This window comes from Acipenser ruthenus, chromosome 30, assembly GCF_902713425.1.
Source record: "Acipenser ruthenus chromosome 30, fAciRut3.2 maternal haplotype, whole genome shotgun sequence".
Taxonomy (NCBI): domain Eukaryota; kingdom Metazoa; phylum Chordata; class Actinopteri; order Acipenseriformes; family Acipenseridae; genus Acipenser; species Acipenser ruthenus.
This window is the reverse complement of record NC_081218.1, coordinates 10,545,689-10,558,460: the sequence shown is the minus strand read 5'-3', so window position 1 is coordinate 10,558,460 and position 12,772 is coordinate 10,545,689. Positions and strand designations below refer to the sequence as shown.

General features: G+C 40.0%; 1 protein-coding gene across 1 annotated transcript in view; it reads left to right on the top strand.

The window, feature by feature from the left end:
• The first annotated feature begins 5,188 nt into the window (after positions 1-5,188).
• The window catches only part of LOC131702750 (plexin-A2-like), a 183,026-nt gene continuing 175,442 nt past the window's right edge, over positions 5,189-12,772 (top strand). Inside the window, exon 1 of the mRNA XM_059004789.1 lies at positions 5,189-5,304. The gene's annotated coding sequence lies outside the window, so the exon portion shown is untranslated. The remainder of the gene's footprint in view (positions 5,305-12,772) is intronic.

Here is a 12,772-nt window from a genome sequence, read left to right as displayed (position 1 = left end):
GTTTACAGAGACCTCGCAGTGACGTTCATGAGCACAGGGATTCAATTTAAGGACAGTGCTTGGGGTTCCAGACTTGTGGAAAAAAAAGTTTGTCTTGGTATTACATGACTTATGTTTGCTCACTTTAAGTACTGGAACTATAGTTGGATGAGCAGTATTTTAGAATGTTGGAAATCATTAACTTTACAGGTACCGGAATTTGACATTTAGGATAATTCTGGATCAGTGACAAAAACTCTTAAAAGAAAAAACATGAACAAAAGTGACGTCTAACCCTCGACTCTAACCCACTACTGATATTGAATGCCACAGCAATTGAACACAGTTCTTTAACCCCCCTGCCCCACCTCCCAGTCCTCAGCTTTAACTGTTAGACCGCCAGCTTCCAGCTCACTGGTGGTTGGGCTAGGATTCGAACCCGGGATCCCCTAACGTGCAGCACAGCCTCACTTCTGTGAGGCTGTACAAGAAGCAGGTGGCACCTGCACAGCACATGACCCAAGCAGGGAAACATAAAGGTAAGGGAAAAATCCTGGAAACTGCATGAAGATATTTATCAAAATGAAAAATCAATGAGGTCCCGCGAATTCAATTTTTCAAACATTAATATCAGTTTAGCTGGGTTCTGTCCTGGAAGGTTGGACGACTCCTGTTAATCACTCTGGAGGAGACTGTAGATCACCCGTGCCTCACACTTCCTCACCTGCCTGTTAGGGGGAGGGGGGGGGGGGAGCAGAGAGAGGAAAACAAATGTTTCGACTCAGGGAATTACACATGAATCACAGTGTGTGACAGAAAAATAATTGCAGGCTATTATATAATCGGAACGGATCAGCGTCAGGTTCGTGGTTGGCCGAAAAAGGGGCGATGCACTCGGAGAAATGAATAAATGGGGATCAGTGAATCGGAAATGATTAGCGTCCTCGCCACTCCTGCCTTGCTTCCTTTTGACAGCTGTAGAAAAAAAAGTGGACCTTAATCCGTCAGAGTAATAAAGGATAAGCGCCTCGCTGACGTGGATGCCTGGCTTCGTCTTCTCCTCCGATGTCACATTTCAACCTCCCTAAACAGCTTTGCCTATTAGTACACCTGCCAGGGACCCATACCTCTGTGTTCTTCTTGATGAGAGACACAGTGCTTCCAGCCTACCCATACAGTGCCTGTCAATGTGGCTTTCAGGCTTTACTCACCGAGATGGATCCTAACCCTGTGGCATGTCACCTTACGCCACTGTCTCCCTCTGTGTGAGCGTGCCTGCGTGTGGAATTCAGCTGGGAAGTTTTCATTACAGTAACACCTCTGTGACACGGAGACACCAGCATTCCGTAGAACTTTAAAAATGTTGCAGTACTAAACAAATTCAAGGACAGGCGTTTCAACTAGAATACAGTGAACAAAAACACTTCTAGCTGAGACGATTGAATTGATTTAGTTTCTTTTAGTATTGCATGCACTGGTTTAGTATTTTCTGCATCACCATAGCCTTTCACACTCATTAGTGAGCACGGCTGGTGAGAGATCCCACACTCCACGAGAACCTGGCATACAGTAATGACCTTTGACATTAGCATATAGTGGACTGCTTGCCCTCATTATAACACTGTCCCTGGGAGCCTAACATTTTGCATGTCAGAGTGGGAGAGGCACGGTATAATAGGCTGATGGCAGAGAGAGAGACAGCCACTGAGATAATGAGAAGCCTAATAACAAGTAGGAAGAGACTACCTGGTGTCATCTGCAATTTAGTCCGGGGCACAGATGTACATTTTCCGCGAACACTGGGGAATTAACCAGCCTGATTTCCATTGAAATTATTATTTAAAAGAAAGAGCTAGAAAATGAACCTTTTTAAGCTGACATTTTTATACAGGATGTGTATTACAAGCTCCTGCCAACTGGAAAGTTTTGATAATTGCATAGATTTACATATAATTTGAGAGCTATTGAAGGTACTGCGTGGTATATAGGGCAGCAGTGTGGAGTAGTGGTTAGGGCTCTGGCCTCTGGACCGGAGGGTTGTGGGTTCAATCCCCAGTGGGGGACACTGCTGTTGTACCCTTGAGCAAGGTACTTTACCTAGATTGCTCCAGTAAAAACCCAACTGTATATATGAGTAATTGTATGTAAAATAATGTGATGTCTGTATAATGTGAAATAATGTATAATGTGATATCTTGTAACAATTGTAAGTCACCCTGGATAAGGGCGTCTGCTAAGAAATAAATAATAATAATAATAATAGTATATGCTGAGCCAATACATTTCAATGGCAGAGCAGTGGAAGTGGGTTTGGTACTACAGGGGAAAGGTGACACACTGATGTGAAATTATATATCCTGGTAATCCATGACCATACCCAGACCAGTTTGATACAGCATTAGGATGTATTTTCTCCAAAGCCATGTGTTTCCATTGCTGGTAATAACATGGTCTGCTGATGGCTCCACCAGAGTTTATTTAGGGATCCTCACTCAACCCTTAAGCGTTGATACAGACTTTCCAGATTGCATTTGGCAAATATTCTGATTCCAGGCCCCAAAAATAAAAATGAAGTAATGTTGTTTTCTGCTGGAACTCAGCAACCGTATGGGGTCTACGTAAAGACTTTGTTTTAAAGTTCTTGCAGTATTAATGCTGATTTTTGCCTCTAGCTTTTATTTAGCAAGTTAGCTGTGGCTTTGACAACGTCTCTAATGGAAATATCTTTGAGCTGAGATCTGAAGATGCCCTTAATGCATTGAGGAGGGGTGTGAGCAGAAAGCAGGAATATGGAGATAAGAAGAAGAAACACGATGGGCAGAAGTCTTGGCGGTCCTGTTAATAGACTTTTCCTGTCCTCTTATTTTCTTATGTTATCTACACAGCACAGGCGTATTTTTCAATTTGCTGGTGTTTAAGGCAGATGGATAAATAGATCTGATGGCAAACTTCCCAGATAACAACTACTGAATGACCTACATGCGGGCTGGAAGAGACACCAGAACTGTAAGGGAAGGCTGAAGTTGCAGAGGACATTTGAAAGAATCAATCAATCAATGCGTACAATAATTCCAAACTCTGAATGCAATTAGTAAGCAAGCTGTATACACCTATACAAGTACTGGAACGTGGCCATTTTATTAGGAACATCCCCTAATCCAGTAAGAAAGAAAGATGGCTTGTGAAACAGAAAAGAAAAAAATATATATTTTCAATGTCCTTCCAGCAGATCCCATCTGTCACTTTGTAGCTGTAATATCTGCACTTGGATGCCCCACCCCCCTTTTCAAAGCTTCAAAATAAAATAGACCCTGACAAAAGAAAACAGTTTATGTGAAATACAGTTATTATACCAACAATACTGCATGTTGTTGACATACAAAAATACAGTGTGGGTGAACAATATAGTTGAAACTGGGGTTCTTTTGACTGTAGTGATTGCATGCTGAAAGGCATTTAAACTTTATATCAAAAATAAATAATACATCCTCAAAGCAAATCCCTTGAAAAATCTACAAAACTGTTATTGTATTTGTATTTTATTTTCCTTTCAATTCAGTTGGACAGATGAGCAGAGAGTTACAGGCTGGCTCCTGAGGGCTCAGCAGCATGTCCAGGGAATGTGGAAGAGCAGCCCTCACACAGAAGAGACTCCGACCTGCAGACACACTGATGCATCTATTCTGTCCTCTCTTTTTCTTTTCTTTGCTGGTGATAATACCAGTTGTGTTGTTTTTCTCATCTTTCATTCCATCACAGGTCAAAACATTTGATAACTCCAGAAGCCCCGTGGTAAGAGTACGCAAACTGAAAAATGAAATTGAGGGTTCTTTGCTAGACTGTAATACTCCAGGGCTTGTGGGATGCATAGGGGTGAACTTTTGATTTCTATGCTTTGCGTTTCTGCTTTAAAAGGGGACCCACCAAGCGAGTCCTTGGGCGCTTTTCAGAGCGCACAACAAAATCCATCTAAAACATATATATAAAATATATAATATAATATAATTGCTGGCTGAGTGCATTTTCCTTGAATAAAGCTGGTATCTGTCTGCTTCACATTGAGATTGCAAAAGCCTCAAAGAAAAACCATACAGTGCATCCTATTCCTCTCCCTGGAAAGCATTTCTGTTTTTGGGTTTTACAAAACCAAGGCTGAAACGTGGCTGCAAAGGATTGAGCTCTCTCTTCAAAGAGGCAAGGTTCTCATACTTCATATAATTAATATATCACCAAAACAGCAAACAGTGAAATTAAACTAGTAGGATGTTTAACAGTAACATCCTAACAAGTGTGTGCATCCCAGGGCACATTCCTGGTGTATTACTATTGGGTATTTAGCACAAAAAAACATCCAAGGTCAGCAAACAGAATGGCACAGGTCATCCCTGACTGGGACTGCAAGCCTTTGAACATTCATCTAGCCCAAGGGTGGATTTAATCCAAAAAAACTACGGAGCAGATTTCCCTGGTCTGTTAAACAGCCACAGAAGGGCACGACCAAAATAAGCCCCTACATCAGCCAAAAACACCAACTGCTGTTAATGGAATACAGTCTTCACTGAAAGCATTTATATGCAACTCTGAAAAAGCAATGAGATTTCACAATAGAACAGGAAGCTAGCACTGGTCATAAAGCAACGCTGGATTATTTTGATTGAATGCCCCTAGTGGCCATCACTGGAGCCAATTCCAGCACATTAAAATCTAATTAGCAGTACAGGAGATCCTTTACAATGGACACAAGCCAATGGGGATATAATTAGGAGACAGAAGAATAGGAAGTCTCATCTTTAGTGAGAGAGAATGGGGCCGGGAGCTTCGTTCATTTTCTCGTAGCTTTATTTAGCTCAGCAGCAGCAGGTCGTCCATGCCGAGGCTCATTAGCGATGGTGGGGGGCATCGCGTAACAGAGGATGACAAGATCTCTCCGGGAGCGCAGTAAGAGAGAGCACAGGAACAAAGCTCGCAGTTACCTTCTTCCAAATCTTCTGACAGCTGCATCAATTACCCACTCTAATTCTCACACGACCTTGACACTAATGCGGAGATATGATGACATAATAAGTATCTCTGGTAGCAGGTATTAATAAAGCAATGGAATTTGCTTGCAGAGAGATATTATTAGCCCACGGGAAGGGGGTGGAGGAAGGGGATGTTTCCGGATTAAGCTAATCAAAGGAACGATATTAGACAAGAGCAGGATGATAAGAGATGGTCAGGAATGCTGGGGTGCAAAGCCAGGGCTCATAAATGAAAAACTGAAGACTAGGAATGCATAGCGAAGCACGGAGTGAAATATGGCCCGTGCGTGGTTAGACGAGGCAGGTAAGGCACTCTTAGATGGCAGACTTTGATATCCACTATTCCAGTGCAGACAATATTCACAATTCAACGATCATAATCAACAAGAAACATCTATGGTGCATGTGCGAGCTTTTGAATAAACTTCGTGTGTTGTTAATTTGAAAACGCGTCGAATTAGCATGGTGGTTAACGCTCTGTGACAATCCCTCCTTGGTGTTCTTCATACCACACGCCATGGGGCTGGGACCTCTGCAGCTCAATCTAATTGGGGCTGGGACAGGTACACAACCACTGAGCCACTCGGCAGCAATTGAAGGTAAAGAGGAAGCTACCTGTAAATGCACTGTACAAGTTATTGTGTATCTGGATAGCATGTAGTGCTTTTGATAAAAACACATCAGCCCCAAAGGAAAGAAAGGGGACATCTAAACAAACAAACAAAAAGGCCTTTATAATAGCTACCTCCCTTTGATAATCTACAAGCCCCGTGGGGCTCTAAGGCAGCGTCTGAGCATCCAGTCACTTAGCCAGAGCGGGTTGTTTTTTTTTTCTCATTTTTATTCAGTTTATTCAGCGGATGCCATTAATGCGGCACGGGCTCTTTGTGTTCCGGTTTTGTTCTTTTATCCCCCGCAGATATCAATACACTTTAGTGAATCGTCACACTCAAGAACGGATCATATAGTTTCCCGTCGCTAAGAACAGCATTGTACGTTGGGAGTTTTTCTTTTCTTATGTGATGTTTATTGATGTGTTTCCTGGCACTGATACAGCACAACAGCAGCTGGGTTGGGATCTAAACTGCTCTCGCCCAAGCATTAACCCAATCTGCCTGACTATTCTCCCTTCACAGCCACTGTGCAGGAACAAGTAGGATTTGAGGGAGCACTGTTTAACGTTGATCAGCTCCCAAAAGCCTGTTCTGTTATCAAAAGACAAAAAAAAAAAAAAACATATAAGATTAGTTACGCGTATATGACAAATATTATTTTCTTTCCTCCTTCCTTTTTCAATAACAACAAAGTGTGTAAATGCCCAGAGGTTGGTATTTATTAATGATTATAGTTTTTCATTATTATTTATTTCAAAAGATGAAAATCCGCCATCTGTTGACATGTAATAAAAATCAACACGTTTTCAAGTCACAGTACAAACGCTCACATCCCATTTGGCACAAACAGAATTGTAAGATCCGTGACACGATATTAGCTTGAGACCCACTCTTTGGGGAATTGGATTGTTTTTAAATATAGGGCTTGGAAAATAATTGTCATTTCTAGGTATTATTAAAAGACACGTCGGATTTGAATTTTTGTAACAGCACGATTACCCTCTCCTGTGTCTTAGGTTTTATAACCCTGTATTTGCAATCAACGCTACTTTTTACTGTACACAACCAGCTAAAAAAGGGAACACAAATTGGAACATATATAATATATACATAAGTTAACCTAGCAATATTATACAATAGATCAGTTGCCGCAGCTCAAAGGGGTGGGCTAATGCCTGCTGGACAGCAATCAGATACTGTACACTTCACCTCAGTCAAAGTGAAAATATGCGACTTTTCAAACTTTAATGACAGATGTGGGGATGCCGTTGTATTAATGTGGGGAGAGCAAGGTTTTGTTTTCCAGGTTATTGCTTTTGCTCGTTTAATATCACATGCTGTGTGTTGTTTTGAGAGAAAAAAAATCAACCCTGTTATTTAAAACGCCACATTAAAAAACGTAATTTTCAGTTTGATTTGTTTAACGTTGACAGATATGTTGATACACGTAGCAATTTAAATCATGCCGCTATTTTTTGCCGGAGTGTGTGTGTGTGAGAGAGAGAATCTGCCTGTTTTTCTTTATGTGTGAGGGATTTTAAGTACTAATGAATGCGGTACTGGTGTTCAAATTATGAGAGTCTGATGTTACAGCATGATTTTATAAACAGAAAGCAAATATTTTTGACATCAGAAACGAGACAACAAGTGAGGCTGTCTGAAAGTAAGTTAATTAAGGAGTTGTTTTTACTATTTTATGTTTTATTTTTTATGATTATTATAACAATGGCGTGTCATCAGATATGAAGTGGAAATAAAGCCAATGCTTTGTAATGGATTTTGGAAATTACACTTCTTCGTTTATTAAAGGTAGCCCAATCCTGTCTCGTGTGATGATAATGGTTAAGCCATGACTGCAGCTGTCTTTGAAAAAGGTGTGGGGCACACAAACAAAAAGACAGCTTTGAAGAGTTTACCTTAGGCAAACGACTACAAACCTTCAGCAATGATGTGCCATTTATGAAAATGTAAACTGTATATTAAAAAAGACAAATGACTGCCTGTACTGTTATAACAATGTCATGTACACATATTAGTTGTTTTATTTGTAAGCATGAGTAATTATCTCGCATAACTCGGTGACCAACCTTTTGATACAGAAGCATAGTATGCATGGTATCATTGCATTGTGCGTGCTGAGTGCTGTGGCGTTGCAATGCCATTCAATAGTATGCTGAATATTTATATAAAGGAGCTCGGTTTTTACTGGCCTCGGTGGGTTGTGAGATAGCTTACTGGAGTAAAAAGTTGCTCTTGGGTTTGTCAAGGGCTCGTGGAATTTTGAACAGCGCGCTCAAAATTCAGCACCACGGACAGCTACCAAAATGCGAGACGGAAACACCACAGCAACAAAACTAAAACACGGTCCTTTCACACCGTGCTGAACTATCACATTTGTAAAACAGTATTATTTCACTGTAATATTTACATTTTTACACTTTTTGTTTCGGTGTGTCTTTTATTCATTTTATTTTATTTGTATCGTTTTTTAAAGTATAAAGTATACCCAGTCCTGTGGATGATTATTTATAACAATTCTAGCACATAGCTTCCAATCCCATCAGAAAAATACTTTTAAATTGCAGATCTGAACACACAGATACAAAACACACAGAAAGCCGGTCTGTAATATGTTCAAGCTGATGGAGGGTAAGTGCGTTTGACTTCTCCTTGTATAGATCTATATCGATCAGTTTTATAAACACACGCTATCTCTGGATAGAGATCAAAGCCATCATTTTCAGGCTTCCATTTCCTGGGCAGTGTCAGGGAAGATTGATTTTAATGTGTCTTGATTTTAGAGCTCTGACGCCGCCTACACAGTCTCTTGCCTCTCGTCCTTTATTAAAAGCAACAAGCATGGTGAATTCCTCGCTGGTAAGTGCTTGTTACTGATGAGTTGAAACCGTTAAGGCAGCCCTTGAAATGGTGCTCTGGACTCAAACTGTGCTTTTTCTACAATTATCAAAATGGAAGTAGGTCATTATGTTTTGATCAAAGGGCATGAAGAAGTCGTATGCTTTTTCTTCCTGATTATTATTTTTTATTTTTATTTTTTTTAAGAAAATGATGCTTATTATAGTAGATACATATTTTACAAAAGCGACCTAAAACACAAAATACACCAACAAGATGCTCGGATATATTGTGAAAAGTGTTGGATTTAAATCAAGGGACGTAATGTTAAAACTTTACAATCCATTAATAAGACCTCATCTAGAATATTGTGTTCAGTTCTGGTCACCTCGTTACAAAAAGGATATTGCTGCTCTAGAAAGAGTGCAAAGAAGAGTGACCAGAATTATCCCGGGTTTAAAAGGCATGTCGGATGCAGACAGGCTAAAAGAATTGAATCTATTCAGTCTTGAACAAAGAAGACTACGCGGTGATCTGATTCAAGCATTCAAAATTCTAAACATTATTGACAATGTCGACCCAGGGGACTTTTTCGACCTGAAAAAAGAAACAAGGACCTGGGTTCACAAATGGAGATTAGATAAAGGGGCATTCAGAACAGAAAATAGGAGGCACTTTTTTATACAGAGAATTGTGAGGGTCTGGAACCAACTCCCCGGTAATGTTGTTGAAGCTGACACCCTGGGATCCTTCAAGAAGCTGCTTGATGAGATTCTGGGATCGATAAGCTACTAACAACCAAACGAGCAAGATGGGCCAAATGGCCTCCTCTCATTTGTAAACTTTCTTATGTTCTTATGTTCTTAAGTATTCAGAACGGTATAATAGATAACCCAGCAAAAAAAAAAAATAATTTTGTTCATTAAATGCCCATTGTAAGCTGCTTTGCCCAATTGCCTCCTTGATGCTGATTCTATTCAATTAAAGACCAGCAGACTCAGGTGAGGCTTATCAGTGCACTGACTGGATAGCGCCTGTGATAAATCCAATCAGTTCAGAGCAGATTTAGCAAGATCGATTTTTCAATTTACCAGTACCAGATCATGTAAGTTACAATTGCATCTCAACAAACATGGGGTGGGTTTCCCTCAACAGTGCTCTAATGAGACACACAAGACAGTGGTTTTCAACCTCGGTCCTGGGGACCCACTGTGTCTGCTGGTTTTCATTCCAACTGAGCTCTCAATTACTTAACTAGACCTTAAGTGAACTTAAAATTTGTTTATTTCAACCTTTTTGTTGAAGTTAGCTATAACATTTTATAAGTAGCTTGAACTCTGCAACTGTTTAAGAGCTGAAAACAATTAAAAAGGTTGAATTAAGCAAATGATCAGTTCAATTAAGGGTCTAGTTAAGTAATTGAGAGCTCAGTTGGAATGAAAACCAGCAGACACAATGGGTACCCAGGACAGGGGTTGAAAACCACTGACATAAGACAGCTTGAACAGTTAAATGCATTATCAACGGATTCCTACATATAATATGGTCAATAACGTCTGTTATCTTTCATGTACTTATTTGTCACTTGTACGTTTTATTTTGTATAATTGTATACTTTGATTTGATTAGTGCATGTTTTATATATTATTGACTAACACTTTGTAATTGATTTATCACTTTTTAGTTGCTTCTCCACTCAGTTCACTTGTAATGCCTTATTGTGCACCGACTAATTGAATTATTGATAGTTTTACGTACCTGAATATAAACAGCCCACATCTCTTGCAAACTGGATGGCTATCCTGAAGGTTTGTGCTTGTGCTTGTGCTTGTGCTTGTGCTTGTGCTTGTGCTTGTGCTTGTGCTTGTGTTGTGTTTTTGTTTGTGCAGGAGTGGGAACACAGTTTTTGTATTTGGAACAGAGAGTAACAGAGGGCGTGAGCCTGCGTGAAGTAATCATTTTTAGCCTGTGGGTTGCTGATCAGAACCTATGTTATAGAATGTTAAGTAAGAGATTGTGATACAGATTATTCTCTTGCTCTGATGTTCCCACCCCTGCACAGACAATGTGTTATATGTTTTTTTTACAATGGTCAATGTTTGTGCAGTAGGAGTTAGAACATTCTGAGTGCTGAGTGCCGAGCCACTGTGTTCTGCCCTTTTTTGCCACCTGCCACTTTTTGCTTCCTTTGGGAACTGCACATGCTCTTTTGCTACCTTTGCACACTGTGAATGCTCAACACATCTACTATGCCAGAAACCAAGAGACAAAAAGATTTTGAAGATAAGATACTTTTAATTTCTGAAACTACTTCTTTTTTAACAATAATATTATTTTTTAGATTGGAAAATATTGCAGCTGTTTATATACAAGTAAGTATATGAAATAAACATTCCTAAAAAAGCTACTCGATAGTTACTACACTCAAACTAAGCAGCTCAGATCACTCAATTAAGTTAGTAAGATGTTATACTTTTGTGACAATTCCTTTATTCACATTTGGGGGTTGGGGGATTAATACCTAATACATAATATACACAAGTGGCATTCTCTTTCTTTTTTAAATTTGGAATCTGCAATTATTTTTTCTCATTTTCTCCCCAATTTGGAAAGCCCAATTATTATTATTATTCTTTATTTCAACCCGACTCACTGCTGCCACCCCCGGGCTGACTCGGGAGAGACAAAGACAGACACACGCATCCTCCGAAACATGTGCCGTCCACCGTCCACATCTTTTCACTTTTGCAGGCCCGCCGTGCAGCCACCTCAGAGCTACAGCATTGGAGGACCACGCAGCTCCAGGTAACTTACAGGCAGGCCCGCAGGCGCCGGGCCAGTCTACAGGGGTCACTGGTGCGCGCTGAGCCGAGAACACCCTGGCCGACCTAAGCCCTCCCCACCCGGGTTTAGCCCCCTGGGAACTCCCGTCCATGTTCAGCAGTGGAATAGCCTGGACTTGAACCGGCAACCTCCAATCTATAGGGCACATCCTGCACTCCACACAGTGCCTTTACCGGATGCACTAGAGTGGCATTTTCTGATGCCAAAATACAACTTGCCACAATTTAATACCTAATTTTCCCTACAGAATATGTAGGGGTGGGATTTTCTGACACTGCAGTATGAATTACCATAATTTAGTACCTTCCTTTACTATAAAATATACAAGGGTGGCAATTTCTGTCAGGGAAGCATATTTTGGCAGTACACCAGCACACACGCACAAGCCTCTTGGCACAGGGATCTCGGTGCAAAGCCATTCAGCACCTCCGGTATTCACTGGCTCGGCACTCAAAATGTTCTAATTCCTTCTCTGTTTGTGTTTATTATTATCCTATATTTTATGCCTGGTTAATGAACCGTACCCTTACTATACGCACAAAGCACTTTCTAAAGTGACATTTTGCAGTTTGTTTGTACTTTGGTGATTCAAATGACTTTCGAACAAATCGTAATTATGATGGCCTGCTAATGGAACATCTTTAATTGATCACTTGCTAGTGAACTGAATAACTGTGGTCCTATATAAAGACATTGAACAATGTGATGCTGCTACTTTCAACTGTACTGTCCAAATAAAAACATTCTCATTGATTTTATATGTATCTGTTGTCTGTGTTTTTCTTGGTGACACTGTTCCCCATAGTTTTAGCTCTGTATCTGAATAAAAATAACCTGATCAATTATCTATTTATTCTGTGCGTTATTGCACTGAATTGGGGTAGTTGGACTGCATATTAAAAATAGCATACAAGTGTCAGTCGACATTAACTGTCATGGAATTACATTACAATACTCAAAAGGCTACAAAAGTGTTTTTTTCTGACTTGCGTTCTATTGGTATGTTTGTTAACAGGCCGCTGCAGATTCATACCTCTGGATTCTTTCCATGAATCGCATAACCAAATGACTGTACTATAATCCCTTTTCCTTTTTACCAACCCCCCCTTACTGGAAGGACAGAGTAACAAAAATGTCCATTTTAAATAAGATTTTTAAAAAAGAACTGCAAATGGTTTCAGATCTTGAAAACCACAATGTTTAGGGACCCTTAAATTATATCCAGAGTTCGTCTTATTCCGAAAAGGTTTTTAATTTGACTTTTGAAAAATGTGGAGCGAACACTTCACTGCAGCAATCTGGAACTCTGTGTTCCATGATCTGGTTAGAAGGATTCTCAAAGTAAAAGCTGAATTCTGTTAAACTAAAAGCAACAATGCATTAGTCATTAATTAGTCCATTTCTCTTGCTTACAAATATGTCTTTTATTAGGTTTAGAGAAAACTTGCAGGTTATACA